The following is a 23,300-nucleotide window of genomic DNA, read 5'->3' as shown; positions in this document are numbered from 1 at the left end:
CGACAGGTATGGAGTCATCGTTTTTCATCCGAAAATTGATTTTTTGGACTGTACCAAAAATGATTCAAAATGTCAATTGGATCGTGCCTCATGTTGAATAACCACTTTTTAAACCCTCACAGTGACCAAAATTGCAATTTTTACAGAGTTTTGATTACTCAAAAGCTTCAATTGTGACCCCTTTCAGGCACAGAAATGACTTTAAACACACTTATTTTAGTTGGCAAAGTCATAATTCACATCCAACAGTCATTTAGAGTCAAAAGATTAAATGTTAAAATTTCATCATTATAGACCATTTTGGGAACGTTCGACAGGTCCGGAGTCATCGTTTTTTATCCGAAAATTGATTTTTTGGACTGTACCAAAAATGATTCAAAATGTCAATTGGATCGTGCCTCATGTTGAATAACCACTTTTTAAACCCTCAGAGTGACCAAAATTGCCATTTTTACAGAGTTTTGATTACTCAAAAGCTTCAATTTTGACCCCTTTGAGGCACAGAAATGACTTTAAACACACTTATTTTAGTTGACAAAGTCATATTTCACATCCAACAGTCATTTAGAGTCAAAAGATTAAATGTTAAAATTTCATCATTATTGACCATTTTGGGAACGTTCGACAGGTCCGGAGTCATCGTTTTTCATCCAAAACTTGATTTTTTGGACTGTACCAAAAATGATTCAAAATGTCAAGTGGATCGTGCCTCATGTTGAATAACCACTTTTTAAACCCTCACAGTGACCAAAATTGCCAATTTTACGGAGTTTTGCTTACTTAAAAGCTTCAATTTTGACCCATTTCAGGCACAGAAATAACTTTAAACACACTTATTTTCGTTGACAAAGTCATAATTCACATCCAACAGTCATTTAGAGTCAAAAGATTAAATGTTAAAATTTCATCATTATAGACCATTTTGGGAACGTTCGACAGGTCCGAGGTCATCGTTTTTCATCCAAAAATTGATTTTTTGGACTGTACCAAAAATGATTCAAAATGTCAATTGGATCGTGCCTCATGTTGAATAACCACTTTTTAAACCCTCACAGTGACCAAAATTGCCAATTTTACGGAGTTTTGCTTACTTAAAAGCTTCAATTTTGACCCATTTCAGGCACAGAAATAACTTTAAACACACTTATTTTCGTTGATAAAGTCATAATTCACATCCAACAGTCATTTAGAGTCAAAAGATTAAATGTTAAAATTTCATCATTATAGACCATTTTGGGAACGTTCGACAGGTCCGGAGTCATCGTTTTTCATCCGAAAATTGATTTTTTGGACTGTACCAAAAATGATTAAAAATGTCAATTGGATCGTGTCTCATGTTGAATAACCACTTTTTAAACCCTCACAATGACCAAAATTGCCATTTTTACAGAGTTTTGATTACTCAAAAGCTTCAATTTTGACCCCTTTTAGGCACAGAAATGACTTTAAACACACTTATTTTAGTTGACAAAGTCATAATTCACATCCAACAGTCATTTAGAGTCAAAAGATTAAATGTTAAAATTTCATCATTATAGACCATTTTGGGAACGTTCGACAGGTCCGGAGTCATCGTTTTTCATCCGAAAATTGATTTTTTGGACTGTACCAAAAATGATTCAAAATGTCAATTGGATCGTGCCTCATGTTGAATAACCACTTTTTAAACCCTCACAGTGACCAAAATTGCCAATTTTACGGAGTTTTGCTTACTTAAAAGCTTCAATTTTGACCCATTTCAGGCACAGAAATAACTTCAAACACACTTATTTTCGTTGATAAAGTCATAATTCACATCCAACAGTCATTTAGAGTCAAAAGATTAAATGTTAAAATTTCATCATTAAAGACCATTTTGGGAACGTTCGACAGGTCCGGAGTCATCGTTTTTCATCTGAAAATTGATTTTTTGTACTGTACCAAAAATGATTCAAAATGTCAATTGGATCGTGTCTCATGTTGAATAACCACTTTTTAAACCCTCACAGTGACCAAAATTGCCATTTTTACAGAGTTTTGATTACTCAAAAGCTTCAATTTTGACCCTTTTGAGGCACAGAAATGACTTTAAATACACTTATTTTAGTTGACAAAGTCATAATTCACATCCAACAGTCATTTAGAGTCAAAAGATTAAATGTTAAAATTTCATCATTATAGACCATTTTGGGAACGTTCGACAGGTCCGGAGTCATCGTTTTTCATCCAAAAATTGATTTTTTGGACTGTACCAAAAATGATTCAAAATGTCAATTGGATCGTGCCTCATGTTAAATAACCACTTTTTAAACCCTCAGAATGACCAAAATTGCCATTTTTACAGAGTTTTGCTTACTCAAAAGCTTCAATTTTGACCCGTTTCAGGCACAGAAATGACTTTAAACACACTTATTTTAGTTGACAAAGTCATAATTCACATCCATCAGTCATTTACAGTCAAAAGATTAAATGTTAAAATTTCATCCATATTGACCATTTTGGGATCGTTCGACATGTCCGGAGTCATCGTTTTTCATCCGAAAATTGATTTTTTGGACTGTACCAAAAATGATTCAAAATGTCAATTGGATCACGCCTAATGTTGAATAACCACTTTTTAAACCCTCAGAGTGACCAAAATTGCAATTTTTACAGAGTTTTGATTACTCAAAAGCTTAAATTTTGACCCCTTTGAGGCACAGAAATGACTTTAAACACACTTATTTTACTTGACAAAGTCATATTTCACATCCAACAGTCATTTAGAGTCACAACATTTAATGTTAAAATTTCATCATTATAGACCATTTTGGGAACGTTCGACAGGTCCGGAGTCATCGTTTTTCATCCGAAAATTGATTTTTTGGACTACCAAAAATGATTCAAAATGTCAATTGGATCGTGCCTCATGTTGAATAACCACTTTTTAAACCCTCACAGTGACCAAAATTGCCAATTTTACGGAGTTTTACTTACTTAAAAGCTTCAATTTTGACCCATTTCAGGCACAGAAATAACTTTAAACACACCTATTTTCGTTGATAAAGTCATAATTAACATCCAACAGTCATTTAGAGTCAAAAGATTAAATGTTAAAATTTCATCATTATAGACCATTTTGGCAACGTTCGACAGGTCCGGAGTCATCGTTTTTCATCCGAAAATTGATATTTTGGACTGTACCAAAAATGATTCAAAATGTCAATTGGATCGTGCCTCATGTTGAATAACCACTTTTTAAGCCCTCAGAGTGACCAAAATTGCCAATTTTACCGAGTTTTGCTTACTTAAAAGCTTCAATTTTGACCCATTTCAGGCACAGAAATAACTTTAAAAACACTTATTTTCGTTGACAAAGTCATAATTCACATCTAACAGTCATTTAGAGTCAAAAGATTAAATGTTAAAATTTCATCCATATTGACCATTTTGGGATCGTTCGATATGTCCGGAGTCATCGTTTTTCATCCGAAAATTGATTTTTTGGACTGTACCAAAAATGATTCAAAATGTCAATTGGATCGCGCCTAATGTTGAATAACCACTTTTTAAACCCTCACAGTGACCAAAATTGCCATTTTTACAGAGTTTTGATTACTCAAAAGCTTCAATTTTGACCCCTTTGAGGCACAGAAATGACTTTAAACTCATTTATTTTAGTCGGCAAAGTCATAATTCACATCCAACAGTCATTTAGAGTCAAAAGATTAAATGTTAAAATTTCATCATTATAGACCATTTTGGGTACGTTCGACAGGTATGGAGTCATCGTTTTTCATCCGAAAATTGATTTTTTGGACTGTACCAAAAATGATTCAAAATGTCAATTGGATCGTGCCTCATGTTGAATAACCACTTTTTAAACCCTCACAGTGACCAAAATTGCAATTTTTACAGAGTTTTGATTACTCAAAAGCTTCAATTGTGACCCCTTTGCGGCACAGAAATGACTTTAAACACACTTATTTTAGTTGGCAAAGTCATAATTCACATCCAACAGTCATTTACAGTCAAAAGATTAAATGTTAAAATTTCATCATTATAGACCATTTTGGGAACATTCGACAGGTCCGGAGTCATCGTTTTTCATCCGAAAACTGATATTTTGGACTGTACCAAAAATGATTCAAAATGTCAATTGGATCGTGCCTCATGTTGAAAAACCACTTTTTAAACCCTCAGAGTGCCCAAAATTGCCATTTTTACAGAGTTTTGCTTAATCAAAAGCTTCAATTTTGACCCGTTTCAGGCACAGAAATGACTTTAAACACACTTATTTTAGTTGGCAAAGTCATAATTCACATCCAACAGTCATTTAGAGTCAAAAGATTAAATGTTAAAATTTCATCATTATAGACCATTTTGGGTACGTTCGACAGGTATGGAGTCATCGTTTTTCATCCGAAAATTGATTTTTTGGACTGTACCAAAAATGATTCAAAATGTCAATTGGATCGTGCCTCATGTTGAATAACCACTTTTTAAACCCTCAGAGTGACCAAAATTGCCATTTTTACAGAGTTTTGCTTACTCAAAAGCTTCAATTTTGACCCGTTTCAGGCACAGAAATGACTTTAAACACACTTATTTTAGTTGACAAAGTCATAATTCACATCCAACAGTCATTTACAGTCAAAAGATTAAATGTTAAAATTTCATCCATATTGACCATTTTGGGATCGTTCGACAGGTATGGAGTCATCGTTTTTCATCCGAAAATTGATTTTTTGGACTGGACCAAAAATGATTCAAAATGTCAATTGGATCGTGCCTCATGTTGAATAACCACTTTTTAAACCCTCACAGTGACCAAAATTGCAATTTTTACAGAGTTTTGATTACTCAAAAGCTTCAATTGTGACCCCTTTGAGGCACAGAAATGACTTTAAACACACTTATTTTAGTTGGCAAAGTCATAATTCACATCCAACAGTCATTTAGAGTCAAAAGATTAAATGTTAAAATTTAATCATTATAGACCATTTTGGGAACGTTCGACAGGTCCGGAGTCATCGTTTTTCATCCGAAAATTGATTTTTTGGACTGTACCAAAAATGATTCAAAATGTCAATTGGATCGTGCCTCATGTTGAATAACCACTTTTTAAACCCTCAGAGTGACCAAAATTGCCATTTTTTACAGAGTTTTGCTTACTCAAAAGCTTCAATTTTGACCCGTTTCAGGCACAGAAATGACTTTAAACACACTTATTTTAGTTGAAAAAGTCATAATTGACATCCAACAGTCATTTACAGTCAAAAGATTAAATGTTTAAATTTCATCATTATAGACCATTTTGGGAACATTCGACAGGTCCGGAGTCATCGTTTTTCATCCGAAAACTGATATTTTGGACTGTACCAAAAATGATTCAAAATGTCAATTGGATCGTGCCTCATGTTGAAAAACCACTTTTTAAACCCTCGGAGTGCCCAAAATTGCCATTTTTACAGAGTTTTGCTTACTCAAAAGCTTCAATTTTGACCCGTTTCAGGCACAGAAATGACTTTAAACACACATATTTTAGTTGACAAAGTCATAATTCACATCCAACAGTCATTTACAGTCAAAATATTAAATGTTAAAATTTCATCCATATTGACCATTTTGGGATCGTTCGATGTGTCCGGAGTCATCGTTTTTTATCCGAAAATTGATTTTTTGGACTGTACCAAAAATGATTCAAAATGTCAATTGGATCGTGCCTCATGTTGAATAACCACTTTTTAAACCCTCAGAGTGACCAAAATTGCCATTTTTACAGAGTTTTGATTACTCAAAAGCTTCATTTTTTACCCCTTTGAGGCACAGAAATGACTTTAAACACACTTATTTTAGTTGACAAAGTCATATTTCACATCCAACAGTCATTTAGAGTCAGAAGATTAAATGTTAAAATTTCATCATTATAGACCATTTTGGGAACGTTCGACAGGTATGGAGTCATCGTTTTTCATCCGAAAATTGATTTTTTGGACTGTACCAAAAATGATTCAAAATGTCAATTGGATCACGCCTAATGTTGAATAACCACTTTTTAAACCCTCAGAGTGACCAAAATTGCCATTTTTACAGAGTTTTGATTACTCAAAAGCTTAAATTTTGACCCCTTTGAGGCACAGAAATGACTTTAAACACACTTATTTTAGTTGACAAAGTCATATTTCACATCCAACAGTCATTTAGAGTCAAAACATTTAATGTTAAAATTTCATCATTATAGACCATTTTGGGAACGTTCGACAGGTCCGGAGTCATCGTTTTTCATCCGAAAATTGATTTTTTGGACTGTACCAAAAATGATTCAAAATGTCAATTGGATAGTGCCTCATGTTGAATAACCACTTTTTAAACCCTCACAGTGACCAAAATTGCCAATTTTACGGAGTTTTACTTACTTAAAAGCTTCAATTTTGACCCATTTCAGGCACAGAAATAACTTTAAACACACTTATTTTCGTTGATAAAGTCATAATTCACATCCAACAGTCATTTAGAGTCAAAAGATTAAATGTTAAAATTTCATCATTATAGACCATTTTGGCAACGTTCGACAGGTCCGGAGTCATCGTTTTTCATCCGAAAATTGATATTTTGGACTGTACCAAAAATGATTCAAAATGTCAATTGGATCGTGCCTCATGTTGAATAACCACTTTTTAAACCCTCACAGTGACCAAAATTGCCAATTTTACGGAGTTTTACTTACTTAAAAGCTTCAATTTTGACCCATTTCAGGCACAGAAATAACTTTAAACACACTTATTTTCGTTGATAAAGTCATAATTCACATCCAACAGTCATTTAGAGTCAAAAGATTAAATGTTAAAATTTCATCATTATAGACCATTTTGGGAACGTTCGACAGGTCCGGAGTCATCGTTTTTCATCCGAAAATTGATTTTTTGGACTGTACCAAAAATGATTCAAAATGTCAATTGGATCGTGCCTCATGTTGAATAACCACTTTTTAAACCCTCAGAGTGACCAAAATTGCCATTTTTACAGGGTTTTGCTTACTCAAAAGCTTCAATTTTGACCCGTTTCAGGCACAGAAATGACTTTAAACACACTTATTGTAGTTGACAGAGTCATAATTCACATCCAACAGTCATTTACAGTCAAAAGATTAAATGTTAAAATTTCATCCATATTGACCATTTTGGGATCGTTCGATATGTCCGGAGTCATCGTTTTTCATCCGAAAATTGATTTTTTGGACTGTACCAAAAATGATTCAAAATGTCAATTGGATCGTGCCTCATGTTGAATAACCACTTTTTCAACCCTCAGAGTGACCAAAATTGCCATTTTTACAGAGTTTTGATTACTCAAAAACTTCAATTTTGACCCCTTTGAGGCACAGAAATGACTTTAAACACATTTATTTTAGTTGACAAAGTCATATTTCACATCCAACAGTCATTTAGAGTCAGAAGATTAAATGTTAAAATTTCATCCATATTGACCATTTTGGGATCGTTCGATATGTCCGGAGTCATCGTTTTTCATCCGAAAATTGATTTTTTGGACTGTACCAAAAATGATTCAAAATGTCAATTGGATCGCGCCTAATGTTGAATAACCACTTTTTAAACCCTCACAGTGACCAAAATTGCCATTTTTACAGAGTTTTGATTACTCAAAAGCTTCAATTTTGACCCCTTTGAGGCACAGAAATGACTTTAAACACACTTATTTTAGTTGACAAAGTCATATTTCACATCCAACAGTCATTTAGAGTCAGAAGATTAAATGTTAAAATTTCATCATTATAGACCATTTTGTGAACGTTCGACAGGTATGGAGTCATCGTTTTTCATCCGAAAATTGATTTTTTGGACTGTACCAAAAATGATTCAAAATGTCAATTGGATCGTGCCTCATGTTGAATAACCACTTTTTAAACCCTCACAGTGACCAAAATTGCCATTTTTACAGAGTTTTGATTACTCAAAAGCTTCAATTTTGACCCCTTTGAGGCACAGAAATGACTTTAAACTCATTTATTTTAGTCGGCAAAGTCATAATTCACATCCAACAGTCATTTAGAGTCAAAAGATTAAATGTTAAAATTTCATCATTATAGACCATTTTGGGTACGTTCGACAGGTATGGAGTCATCGTTTTTCATCCGAAAATTGATTTTTTGGACTGTACCAAAAATGATTCAAAATGTCAATTGGATCGTGCCTCATGTTGAATAACCACTTTTTAAACCCTCACAGTGACCAAAATTGCAATTTTTACAGAGTTTTGATTACTCAAAAGCTTCAATTGTGACCCCTTTGAGGCACAGAAATGACTTTAAACACACTTATTTTAGTTGGCAAAGTCATAATTCACATCCAACAGTCATTTAGAGTCAAAAGATTAAATGTTAAAATTTAATCATTATAGACCATTTTGGGAACGTTCGACAGGTCCAGAGTCATCGTTTTTCATCCGAAAATTGATTTTTTGGACTGTACCAAAAATGATTCAAAATGTCAATTGGATCGTGCCTCATGTTGAATAACCACTTTTTAAACCCTCAGAGTGACCAAAATTGCCATTTTTTACAGTTTTGCTTACTCAAAAGCTTCAATTTTGACCCGTTTCAGGCACAGAAATGACTTTAAACACACTTATTTTAGTTGAAAAAGTCATAATTGACATCCAACAGTCATTTACAGTCAAAAGATTAAATGTTTAAATTTCATCATTATAGACCATTTTGGGAACATTCGACAGGTCCGGAGTCATCGTTTTTCATCCGAAAACTGATATTTTGGACTGTACCAAAAATGATTCAAAATGTCAATTGGATCGTGCCTCATGTTGAAAAACCACTTTTTAAACCCTCGGAGTGCCCAAAATTGCCATTTTTACAGAGTTTTGCTTACTCAAAAGCTTCAATTTTGACCCGTTTCAGGCACAGAAATGACTTTAAACACACTTATTTTAGTTGACAAAGTCATAATTCACATCCAACAGTCATTTACAGTCAAAAGATTAAATGTTAAAATTTCATCCATATTGACCATTTTGGGATCGTTCGACAGGTATGGAGTCATCGTTTTTCATCCGAAAATTGATTTTTTGGACTGTACCAAAAATGATTCAAAATATCAATTGGATCGTGCCTCATGTTGAATAACCACTTTTTAAACCCTCACAGTGACCAAAATTGCAATTTTTACAGAGTTTTGATTACTCAAAAGCTTCAATTGTGACCCCTTTGAGGCACAGAAATGACTTTAAACACACTTATTTTAGTTGGCAAAGTCATAATTCACATCCAACAGTCATTTAGAGTCAAAAGATTAAATGTTAAAATTTAATCATTATAGACCATTTTGGGAACGTTCGACAGGTCCGGAGTCATCGTTTTTCATCCGAAAATTGATTTTTTGGACTGTACCAAAAATGATTCAAAATGTCAATTGGATCGTGCCTCATGTTGAATAACCACTTTTTAAACCCTCAGAGTGACCAAAATTGCCATTTTTTACAGAGTTTTGCTTACTCAAAAGCTTCAATTTTGACCCGTTTCAGGCACAGAAATGACTTTAAACACACTTATTTTAGTTGAAAAAGTCATAATTGACATCCAACAGTCATTTACAGTCAAAAGATTAAATGTTTAAATTTCATCATTATAGACCATTTTGGGAACATTCGACAGGTCCGGAGTCATCGTTTTTCATCCTAAAACTGATATTTTGGACTGTACCAAAAATGATTCAAAATGTCAATTGGATCGTGCCTCATGTTGAAAAACCACTTTTTAAACCCTCGGAGTGCCCAAAATTGCCATTTTTACAGAGTTTTGCTTACTCAAAAGCTTCAATTTTGAACCGTTTCAGGCACAGAAATGACTTTAAACACACATATTTTAGTTGACAAAGTCATAATTCACATCCAACAGTCATTTACAGTCAAAATATTAAATGTTAAAATTTCATCCATATTGACCATTTTGGGATCGTTCGATGTGTCCGGAGTCATCGTTTTTTATCCGAAAATTGATTTTTTGGACTGTACCAAAAATGATTCAAAATGTCAATTGGATCGTGCCTCATGTTGAATAACCACTTTTTAAACCCTCAGAGTGACCAAAATTGCCATTTTTACAGAGTTTTGATTACTCAAAAGCTTCATTTTTGACCCCTTTGAGGCACAGAAATGACTTTAAACACACTTATTTTAGTTGACAAAGTCATATTTCACATCCAACAGTCATTTAGAGTCAGAAGATTAAATGTTAAAATTTCATCATTATAGACCATTTTGGGAACGTTCGACAGGTATGGAGTCATCGTTTTTCATCCGAAAATTGATTTTTTGGACTGTACCAAAAATGATTCAAAATGTCAATTGGATCACGCCTAATGTTGAATAACCACTTTTTAAACCCTCAGAGTGACCAAAATTGCCATTTTTACAGAGTTTTGATTACTCAAAAGCTTAAATTTTGACCCCTTTGAGGCACAGAAATGACTTTAAACACACTTATTTTAGTTGACAAAGTCATATTTCACATCCAACAGTCATTTAGAGTCAAAACATTTAATGTTAAAATTTCATCATTATAGACCATTTTGGGAACGTTCGACAGGTCCGGAGTCATCGTTTTTCATCCGAAAATTGATTTTTTGGACTGTACCAAAAATGATTCAAAATGTCAATTGGATCGTGCCTCATGTTGAATAACCACTTTTTAAACCCTCACAGTGACCAAAATTGCCAATTTTACGGAGTTTTACTTACTTAAAAGCTTCAATTTTGACCCATTTCAGGCACAGAAATAACTTTAAACACACTTATTTTCGTTGATAAAGTCATAATTCACATCCAACAGTCATTTAGAGTCAAAAGATTAAATGTTAAAATTTCATCATTATAGACCATTTTGGCAACGTTCGACAGGTCCGGAGTCATCGTTTTTCATCCGAAAATTGATATTTTGGACTGTACCAAAAATGATTCAAAATGTCAATTGGATCGTGCCTCATGTTGAATAACCACTTTTTAAACCCTCACAGTGACCAAAATTGCCAATTTTACGGAGTTTTACTTACTTAAAAGCTTCAATTTTGACCCATTTCAGGCACAGAAATAACTTTAAACACACTTATTTTCGTTGATAAAGTCATAATTCACATCCAACAGTCATTTAGAGTCAAAAGATTAAATGTTAAAATTTCATCATTATAGACCATTTTGGGAACGTTCGACAGGTCCGGAGTCATCGTTTTTCATCCGAAAATTGATTTTTTGGACTGTACCAAAAATGATTCAAAATGTCAATTGGATCGTGCCTCATGTTGAATAACCACTTTTTAAACCCTCAGAGTGACCAAAATTGCCATTTTTACAGGGTTTTGCTTACTCAAAAGCTTCAATTTTGACCCGTTTCAGGCACAGAAATGACTTTAAACACACTTATTGTAGTTGACAGAGTCATAATTCACATCCAACAGTCATTTACAGTCAAAAGATTAAATGTTAAAATTTCATCCATATTGACCATTTTGGGATCGTTCGATATGTCCGGAGTCATCGTTTTTCATCCGAAAATTGATTTTTTGGACTGTACCAAAAATGATTCAAAATGTCAATTGGATCGTGCCTCATGTTGAATAACCACTTTTTCAACCCTCAGAGTGACCAAAATTGCCATTTTTACAGAGTTTTGATTACTCAAAAGCTTCAATTTTGACCCCTTTGAGGCACAGAAATGACTTTAAACACATTTATTTTAGTTGACAAAGTCATATTTCACATCCAACAGTCATTTAGAGTCAGAAGATTAAATGTTAAAATTTCATCCATATTGACCATTTTGGGATCGTTCGATATGTCCGGAGTCATCGTTTTTCATCCGAAAATTGATTTTTTGGACTGTACCAAAAATGATTCAAAATGTCAATTGGATCGCGCCTAATGTTGAATAACCACTTTTTAAACCCTCACAGTGACCAAAATTGCCATTTTTACAGAGTTTTGATTACTCAAAAGCTTCAATTTTGACCCCTTTGAGGCACAGAAATGACTTTAAACACACTTATTTTAGTTGACAAAGTCATATTTCACATCCAACAGTCATTTAGAGTCAGAAGATTAAATGTTAAAATTTCATCATTATAGACCATTTTGTGAACGTTCGACAGGTATGGAGTCATCGTTTTTCATCCGAAAATTGATTTTTTGGACTGTACCAAAAATGATTCAAAATGTCAATTGGATCGTGCCTCATGTTGAATAACCACTTTTTAAACCCTCACAGTGACCAAAATTGCAATTTTTACAGAGTTTTGATTACTCAAAAGCTTCAATTGTGACCCCTTTGAGGCACAGAAATGACTTTAAACACACTTATTTTAGTTGGCAAAGTCATAATTCACATCCAACAGTCATTTAGAGTCAAAAGATTAAATGTTAAAATTTAATCATTATAGACCATTTTGGGAACGTTCGACAGGTCCGGAGTCATCGTTTTTCATCCGAAAATTGATTTTTTGGACTGTACCAAAAATGATTCAAAATGTCAATTGGATCGTGCCTCATGTTGAATAACCACTTTTTAAACCCTCAGAGTGACCAAAATTGCCATTTTTTACAGTTTTGCTTACTCAAAAGCTTCAATTTTGACCCGTTTCAGGCACAGAAATGACTTTAAACACACTTATTTTAGTTGAAAAAGTCATAATTGACATCCAACAGTCATTTACAGTCAAAAGATTAAATGTTTAAATTTCATCATTATAGACCATTTTGGGAACATTCGACAGGTCCGGAGTCATCGTTTTTCATCCGAAAACTGATATTTTGGACTGTACCAAAAATGATTCAAAATGTCAATTGGATCGTGCCTCATGTTGAAAAACCACTTTTTAAACCCTCGGAGTGCCCAAAATTGCCATTTTTACAGAGTTTTGCTTACTCAAAAGCTTCAATTTTGACCCGTTTCAGGCACAGAAATGACTTTAAACACACTTATTTTAGTTGACAAAGTCATAATTCACATCCAACAGTCATTTACAGTCAAAAGATTAAATGTTAAAATTTCATCCATATTGACCATTTTGGGATCGTTCGACAGGTATGGAGTCATCGTTTTTCATCCGAAAATTGATTTTTTGGACTGTACCAAAAATGATTCAAAATGTCAATTGGATCGTGCCTCATGTTGAATAACCACTTTTTAAACCCTCACAGTGACCAAAATTGCAATTTTTACAGAGTTTTGATTACTCAAAAGCTTCAATTGTGACCCCTTTGAGGCACAGAAATGACTTTAAACACACTTATTTTAGTTGGCAAAGTCATAATTCACATCCAACAGTCATTTAGAGTCAAAAGATTAAATGTTAAAATTTAATCATTATAGACCATTTTGGGAACGTTCGACAGGTCCGGAGTCATCGTTTTTCATCCGAAAATTGATTTTTTGGACTGTACCAAAAATGATTCAAAATGTCAATTGGATCGTGCCTCATGTTGAATAACCACTTTTTAAACCCTCAGAGTGACCAAAATTGCCATTTTTTACAGAGTTTTGCTTACTCAAAAGCTTCAATTTTGACCCGTTTCAGGCACAGAAATGACTTTAAACACACTTATTTTAGTTGAAAAAGTCATAATTGACATCCAACAGTCATTTACAGTCAAAAGATTAAATGTTTAAATTTCATCATTATAGACCATTTTGGGAACATTCGACAGGTCCGGAGTCATCGTTTTTCATCCGAAAACTGATATTTTGGACTGTACCAAAAATGATTCAAAATGTCAATTGGATCGTGCCTCATGTTGAAAAACCACTTTTTAAACCCTCGGAGTGCCCAAAATTGCCATTTTTACAGAGTTTTGCTTACTCAAAAGCTTCAATTTTGACCCGTTTCAGGCACAGAAATGACTTTAAACACACTTATTTTAGTTGACAAAGTCATAATTCACATCCAACAGTCATTTACAGTCAAAATATTAAATGTTAAAATTTCATCCATATTGACCATTTTGGGATCGTTCGATATGTCCGGAGTCATTGTTTTTTATCCGAAAATTGATTTTTTGGACTGTACCAAAAATGATTCAAAATGTCAATTGGATCGTGCCTCATGTTGAATAACCACTTTTTAAACCCTCAGAGTGACCAAAATTGCCATTTTTACAGAGTTTTGATTACTCAAAAGCTTCAATTTTGACCCCTTTGAGGCACAGAAATGACTTTAAACACACTTATTTTAGTTGACAAAGTCATATTTCACATCCAACAGTCATTTAGAGTCAGAAGATTAAATGTTAAAATTTCATCATTATAGACCATTTTGGGAACGTTCGACAGGTATGGAGTCATCGTTTTTCATCCGAAAATTGATTTTTTGGACTGTACCAAAAATGATTCAAAATGTCAATTGGATCACGCCTAATGTTGAATAACCACTTTTTAAACCCTCAGAGTGACCAAAATTGCCATTTTTACAGAATTTTGATTACTCAAAAGCTTAAATTTTGACCCCTTTGAGGCACAGAAATGACTTTAAACACACTTATTTTAGTTGACAAAGTCATATTTCACATCCAACAGTCATTTAGAGTCAAAACATTTAATGTTAAAATTTCATCATTATAGACCATTTTGGGAACGTTCGACAGTTCCGGAGTCATCGTTTTTCATCCGAAAATTGATTTTTTGGACTGTACCAAAAATGATTCAAAATGTCAATTGGATCGTGCCTCATGTTGAATAACCACTTTTTAAACCCTCACAGTGACCAAAATTGCCAATTTTACTGAGTTTTACTTACTTAAAAGCTTCAATTTTGACCCATTTCAGGCACAGAAATAAATTTAAACACACTTATTTTCGTTGATAAAGTCATAATTCACATCCAACAGTCATTTAGAGTCAAAAGATTAAATGTTAAAATGTCATCATTATAGACCATTTTGGCAACGTTCGACAGGTCCGGAGTCATCGTTTTTCATCCGAAAATTGATTTTTTGGACTGTACCAAAAATGATTCAAAATGTCAATTGGATCGTGTCTCATGTTGAATAACCACTTTTTAAACCCTCACAGTGACCAAAATTGCCATTTTTACAGAGTTTTGATTACTCAAAAGCTTCAATTTTGACCCCTTTGAGGCACAGAAATGACTTTAAACACACTTATTTTATTTGACAAAGTCATAATTCACATCCAACAGTCATTTAGAGTCAAAAGATTAAATGTTAACATTTCATCATTATAGACCATTTTGGGAACGTTCGACAGGTCCGGAGTCATCGTTTTTCATCCAAAAATTGATTTTTTGGACTGTACCAAAAATGATTCAAAATGTCAATTGGATCGTGCCTCATGTTAAATAACCACTTTTTAAACCCTCAAAATGACCAAAATTGCCATTTTTACAGAGTTTTGATTACTCAAAAGCTTCAATTTTGACCCCTTTGAGGCACAGAAATGACTTTAAACACACTTATTTTAGTTGACAAAGTCATATTTCACATCCAACAGTCATTTAGAGTCAAAACATTTAATGTTAAAATTTCATCATTATAGACCATTTTGGGAACGTTCGACAGGTCCGGAGTCATCGTTTTTCATCCGAAAATTGATTTTTTGGACTGTACCAAAAATGATTCAAAATGTCAATTGGATCGTGCCTCATGTTGAATAACCACTTTTTAAACCCTCAGAGTGACCAAAATTGCCAATTTTACCGAGTTTTGCTTACTTAAAAGCTTCAATTTTGACCCATTTCAGGCACAGAAACACTTATTTTCGTTGACAAAGTCATACTTCACATCCAACAGTCATTTCGAGTCAAAAGATTAAATGTTAACATTTCATCATTATAGACCATTTTGGGAACGTTCGACAGGTCCGGAGTCATCGTTTTTCATCCGAAAATTGATTTTTTGGACTGTACCAAAAATGATTCAAAATGTCAATTGGATCGTGCCTCATGTTGAATAACCACTTTTTAAACCCTCAGAGTGACCAAAATTGCCATTTTTACAGGGTTTTGCTTACTCAAAAGCTTCAATTTTGACCCGTTTCAGGCACAGAAATGACTTTAAACACACTTATTGTAGTTGACAGAGTCATAATTCACATCCAACAGTCATTTACAGTCAAAAGATTAAATGTTAAAATTTCATCCATATTGACCATTTTGGGATCGTTCGATATGTCCGGAGTCATCGTTTTTCATCCGAAAATTGATTTTTTGGACTGTACCAAAAATGATTCAAAATGTCAATTGGATCGTGCCTCATGTTGAATAACCACTTTTTAAACCCTCAGAGTGACCAAAATTGCCATTTTTACAGAGTTTTGATTACTCAAAAGCTTCAATTTTGACCCCTTTGAGGCACAGAAATGACTTTAAACACATTTATTTTAGTTGACAAAGTCATATTTCACATCCAACAGTCATTTAGAGTCAGAAGATTAAATGTTAAAATTTCATCCATATTGACCATTTTGGGATCGTTCGATATGTCCGGAGTCATCGTTTTTCATCCGAAAATTGATTTTTTGGACTGTACCAAAAATGATTCAAAATGTCAATTGGATCGCGCCTAATGTTGAATAACCACTTTTTAAACCCTCAGAGTGACCAAAATTGCCATTTTTACAGAGTTTTGATTACTCAAAAGCTTCAATTTTGACCCCTTTGAGGCACAGAAATGACTTTAAACACACTTATTTTAGTTGACAAAGTCATATTTCACATCCAACAGTCATTTAGAGTCAGAAGATTAAATGTTAAAATTTCATCATTATAGACCATTTTGTGAACGTTCGACAGGTATGGAGTCATCGTTTTTCATCCGAAAATTGATTTTTTGGACTGTACCAAAAATGATTCAAAATGTCAATTGGATCGTGCCTCATGTTGAATAACCACTTTTTAAACCCACACAGTGACCAAAATTGCCATTTTTACAGAGTTTTGATTACTCAAAAGCTTCAATTTTGACCCCTTTGAGGCACAGAAATGACTTTAAACTCATTTATTTTAGTCGGCAAAGTCATAATTCACATCCAACAGTCATTTAGAGTCAAAAGATTAAATGTTAAAATTTCATCATTATAGACCATTTTGGGTACGTTCGACAGGTATGGAGTCATCGTTTTTCATCCGAAAATTGATTTTTTGGACTGTACCAAAAATGATTCAAAATGTCAATTGGATCGTGCCTCATGTTGAATAACCACTTTTTAAACCCTCACAGTGACCAAAATTGCAATTTTTACAGAGTTTTGATTACTCAAAAGCTTCAATTGTGACCCCTTTGAGGCACAGAAATGACTTTAAACACACTTATTTTAGTTGGCAAAGTCATAATTCACATCCAACAGTCATTTAGAGTCAAAAGATTAAATGTTAAAATTTAATCATTATAGACCATTTTGGGAACGTTCGACAGGTCCGGAGTCATCGTTTTTCATCCGAAAATTGATTTTTTGGACTGTACCAAAAATGATTCAAAATGTCAATTGGATCGTGCCTCATGTTGAATAACCACTTTTTAAACCCTCAGAGTGACCAAAATTGCCATTTTTTACAGAGTTTTGCTTACTCAAAAGCTTCAATTTTGACCCGTTTCAGGCACAGAAATGACTTTAAACACACTTATTTTAGTTGAAAAAGTCATAATTGACATCCAACAGTCATTTACAGTCAAAAGATTAAATGTTAAAATTTCATCATTATAGACCATTTTGGGAACATTCGACAGGTCCGGAGTCATCGTTTTTCATCCGAAAACTGATATTTTGGACTGTACCAAAAATGATTCAAAATGTCAATTGGATCGTGCCTCATGTTGAAAAACCACTTTTTAAACCCTCGGAGTGCCCAAAATTGCCATTTTTACAGAGTTTTGCTTACTCAAAAGCTTCAATTTTGACCCGTTTCAGGCACAGAAATGACTTTAAACACACTTATTTTAGTTGACAAAGTCATAATTCACATCCAACAGTCATTTACAGTCAAAATATTAAATGTTAAAATTTCATCCATATTGACCATTTTGGGATCGTTCGATATGTCCGGAGTCATCGTTTTTCATCCGAAAATTGATTTTTTGGACTGTACCAAAAATGATTCAAAATGTCAATTGGATCGTGCCTAATGTTGAATAACCACTTTTTAAACCCTCAGAGTGACCAAAATTGCCATTTTTACAGAGTTTTGATTACTCAAAAGCTTAAATTTTGACCCCTTTGAGGCACAGAAATGACTTTAAACACACTTATTTTAGTTGACAAAGTCATAATTCACATCCAACAGTCATTTAGAGTCAAAAGATTAAATGTTAAAATTTCATCATTATAGACCATTTTGGCAACGTTCGACAGGTCCGGAGTCATCGTTTTTCATCCGAAAATTGATATTTTGGACTGTACCAAAAATGATTCAAAATGTCAATTGGATCGTGCCTCATGTTGAATAACCACTTTTTAAACCCTCACAGTGACCAAAATTGCCAATTTTACGGAGTTTTACTTACTTAAAAGCTTCAATTTTGACCCATTTCAGGCACAGAAATAACTTTAAACACACTTATTTTCGTTGATAAAGTCATAATTCACATCCAACAGTCATTTAGAGTCAAAAGATTAAATGTTAAAATTTCATCATTATAGACCATTTTGGGAACGTTCGACAGGTCCGGAGTCATCGTTTTTCATCCGAAAATTGATTTTTTGGACTGTACCAAAAATGATTCAAAATGTCAATTGGATCGTGTCTCATGTTGAATAACCACTTTTTAAACCCTCACAGTGACCAAAATTGCCATTTTTACAGAGTTTTGATTACTCAAAAGCTTCAATTTTGACCACTTTGAGGCACAGAAATGACTTTAAACACACTTATTTTAGTTGACAAAGTCATAATTCACATCCAACAGTCATTTAGAGTCAAAAGATTAAATGTTAAAATTTCATCATTATAGACCATTTTGGGAACGTTCGACAGGTCCGGAGTCATCGTTTTTCATCCAAAAATTGATTTTTTGGACTGTACCAAAAATGATTCAAAATGTCAATTGGATCGTGCCTCATGTTAAATAACCACTTTTTAAACCCTCAAAATGACCAAAATTGCCATTTTTACAGAGTTTTGATTACTCAAAAGCTTCAATTTTGACCCCTTTGAGGCACAGAAATGACTTTAAACACACTTATTTTAGTTGACAAAGTCATATTTCACATCCAACAGTCATTTAGAGTCAAAACATTTAATGTTAAAATTTCATCATTATAGACCATTTTGGGAACGTTCGACAGGTCCGGAGTCATCGTTTTTCATCCGAAAATTGATTTTTTGGACTGTACCAAAAATGATTCAAAATGTCAATTGGATCGTGCCTCATGTTGAATAACCACTTTTTAAACCCTCAGAGTGACCAAAATTGCCAATTTTACCGAGTTTTGCTTACTTAAAAGCTTCAATTTTGACCCATTTCAGGCACAGAAATAAATTTAAACACACTTATTTTCGTTGATAAAGTCATAATTCACATCCAACAGTCATTTAGAGTCAAAAGATTAAATGTTAAAATGTCATCATTATAGACCATTTTGGCAACGTTCGACAGGTCCGGAGTCATCGTTTTTCATCCGAAAATTGATTTTTTGGACTGTACCAAAAATGATTCAAAATGTCAATTGGATCGTGTCTCATGTTGAATAACCACTTTTTAAACCCTCACAGTGACCAAAATTGCCATTTTTACAGAGTTTTGATTACTCAAAAGCTTCAATTTTGACCCCTTTGAGGCACAGAAATGACTTTAAACACACTTATTTTATTTGACAAAGTCATAATTCACATCCAACAGTCATTTAGAGTCAAAAGATTAAATGTTAACATTTCATCATTATAGACCATTTTGGGAACGTTCGACAGGTCCGGAGTCATCGTTTTTCATCCAAAAATTGATTTTTTGGACTGTACCAAAAATGATTCAAAATGTCAATTGGATCGTGCCTCATGTTAAATAACCACTTTTTAAACCCTCAAAATGACCAAAATTGCCATTTTTACAGAGTTTTGATTACTCAAAAGCTTCAATTTTGACCCCTTTGAGGCACAGAAATGACTTTAAACACACTTATTTTAGTTGACAAAGTCATATTTCACATCCAACAGTCATTTAGAGTCAAAACATTTAATGTTAAAATTTCATCATTATAGACCATTTTGGGAACGTTCGACAGGTCCGGAGTCATCGTTTTTCATCCGAAAATTGATTTTTTGGACTGTACCAAAAATGATTCAAAATGTCAATTGGATCGTGCCTCATGTTGAATAACCACTTTTTAAACCCTCAGAGTGACCAAAATTGCCAATTTTACCGAGTTTTGCTTACTTAAAAGCTTCAATTTTGACCCATTTCAGGCACAGAAACACTTATTTTCGTTGACAAAGTCATACTTCACATCCAACAGTCATTTCGAGTCAAAAGATTAAATGTTAACATTTCATCATTATAGACCATTTTGGGAACGTTCGACAGGTCCGGAGTCATCGTTTTTCATCCGAAAATTGATTTTTTGGACTGTACCAAAAATGATTCAAAATGTCAATTGGATCGTGCCTCATGTTGAATAACCACTTTTTAAACCCTCAGAGTGACCAAAATTGCCATTTTTACAGGGTTTTGCTTACTCAAAAGCTTCAATTTTGACCCGTTTCAGGCACAGAAATGACTTTAAACACACTTATTGTAGTTGACAGAGTCATAATTCACATCCAACAGTCATTTACAGTCAAAAGATTAAATGTTAAAATTTCATCCATATTGACCATTTTGGGATCGTTCGATATGTCCGGAGTCATCGTTTTTCATCCGAAAATTGATTTTTTGGACTGTACCAAAAATGATTCAAAATGTCAATTGGATCGTGCCTCATGTTGAATAACCACTTTTTAAACCCTCAGAGTGACCAAAATTGCCATTTTTACAGAGTTTTGATTACTCAAAAGCTTCAATTTTGACCCCTTTGAGGCACAGAAATGACTTTAAACACATTTATTTTAGTTGACAAAGTCATATTTCACATCCAACAGTCATTTAGAGTCAGAAGATTAAATGTTAAAATTTCATCCATATTGACCATTTTGGGATCGTTCGATATGTCCGGAGTCATCGTTTTTCATCCGAAAATTGATTTTTTGGACTGTACCAAAAATGATTCAAAATGTCAATTGGATCGCACCTAATGTTGAATAACCACTTTTTAAACCCTCAGAGTGACCAAAATTGCCATTTTTACAGAGTTTTGATTACTCAAAAGCTTCAATTTTGACCCCTTTGAGGCACAGAAATGACTTTAAACACACTTATTTTAGTTGACAAAGTCATATTTCACATCCAACAGTCATTTAGAGTCAGAAGATTAAATGTTAAAATTTCATCATTATAGACCATTTTGTGAACGTTCGACAGGTATGGAGTCATCGTTTTTCATCCGAAAATTGATTTTTTGGACTGTACCAAAAATGATTCAAAATGTCAATTGGATCGTGCCTCATGTTGAATAACCACTTTTTAAACCCACACAGTGACCAAAATTGCCATTTTTACAGAGTTTTGATTACTCAAAAGCTTCAATTTTGACCCCTTTGAGGCACAGAAATGACTTTAAACTCATTTATTTTAGTCGGCAAAGTCATAATTCACATCCAACAGTCATTTAGAGTCAAAAGATTAAATGTTAAAATTTCATCATTATAGACCATTTTGGGTACGTTCGACAGGTATGGAGTCATCGTTTTTCATCCGAAAATTGATTTTTTGGACTGTACCAAAAATGATTCAAAATGTCAATTGGATCGTGCCTCATGTTGAATAACCACTTTTTAAACCCTCACAGTGACCAAAATTGCAATTTTTACAGAGTTTTGATTACTCAAAAGCTTCAATTGTGACCCCTTTGAGGCACAGAAATGACTTTAAACACACTTATTTTAGTTGGCAAAGTCATAATTCACATCCAACAGTCATTTAGAGTCAAAAGATTAAATGTTAAAATTTAATCATTATAGACCATTTTGGGAACGTTCGACAGGTCCGGAGTCATCGTTTTTCATCCGAAAATTGATTTTTTGGACTGTACCAAAAATGATTCAAAATGTCAATTGGATCGTGCCTCATGTTGAATAACCACTTTTTAAACCCTCAGAGTGACCAAAATTGCCATTTTTTACAGAGTTTTGCTTACTCAAAAGCTTCAATTTTGACCCGTTTCAGGCACAGAAATGACTTTAAACACACTTATTTTAGTTGAAAAAGTCATAATTGACATCCAACAGTCATTTACAGTCAAAAGATTAAATGTTAAAATTTCATCATTATAGACCATTTTGGGAACATTCGACAGGTCCGGAGTCATCGTTTTTCATCCGAAAACTGATATTTTGGACTGTACCAAAAATGATTCAAAATGTCAATTGGATCGTGCCTCATGTTGAAAAACCACTTTTTAAACCCTCGGAGTGCCCAAAATTGCCATTTTTACAGAGTTTTGCTTACTCAAAAGCTTCAATTTTGACCCGTTTCAGGCACAGAAATGACTTTAAACACACTTATTTTAGTTGACAAAGTCATAATTCACATCCAACAGTCATTTACAGTCAAAATATTAAATGTTAAAATTTCATCCATATTGACCATTTTGGGATCGTTCGATATGTCCGGAGTCATCGTTTTTCATCCGAAAATTGATTTTTTGGACTGTACCAAAAATGATTCAAAATGTCAATTGGATCGTGCCTAATGTTGAATAACCACTTTTTAAACCCTCAGAGTGACCAAAATTGCCATTTTTACAGAGTTTTGATTACTCAAAAGCTTAAATTTTGACCCCTTTGAGGCACAGAAATGACTTTAAACACACTTATTTTAGTTGACAAAGTCATAATTCACATCCAACAGTCATTTAGAGTCAAAAGATTAAATGTTAAAATTTCATCATTATAGACCATTTTGGCAACGTTCGACAGGTCCGGAGTCATCGTTTTTCATCCGAAAATTGATATTTTGGACTGTACCAAAAATGATTCAAAATGTCAATTGGATCGTGCCTCATGTTGAATAACCACTTTTTAAACCCTCACAGTGACCAAAATTGCCAATTTTACGGAGTTTTACTTACTTAAAAGCTTCAATTTTGACCCATTTCAGGCACAGAAATAACTTTAAACACACTTATTTTCGTTGATAAAGTCATAATTCACATCCAACAGTCATTTAGAGTCAAAAGATTAAATGTTAAAATTTCATCATTATAGACCATTTTGGGAACG

The sequence above is a fragment of the Lissotriton vulgaris genome, unplaced genomic scaffold (assembly GCF_964263255.1).
Source record: "Lissotriton vulgaris unplaced genomic scaffold, aLisVul1.2 SCAFFOLD_184, whole genome shotgun sequence".
Taxonomy (NCBI): Eukaryota; Metazoa; Chordata; class Amphibia; order Caudata; family Salamandridae; genus Lissotriton; species Lissotriton vulgaris.
This window is presented reverse-complemented; position numbering follows the sequence as displayed.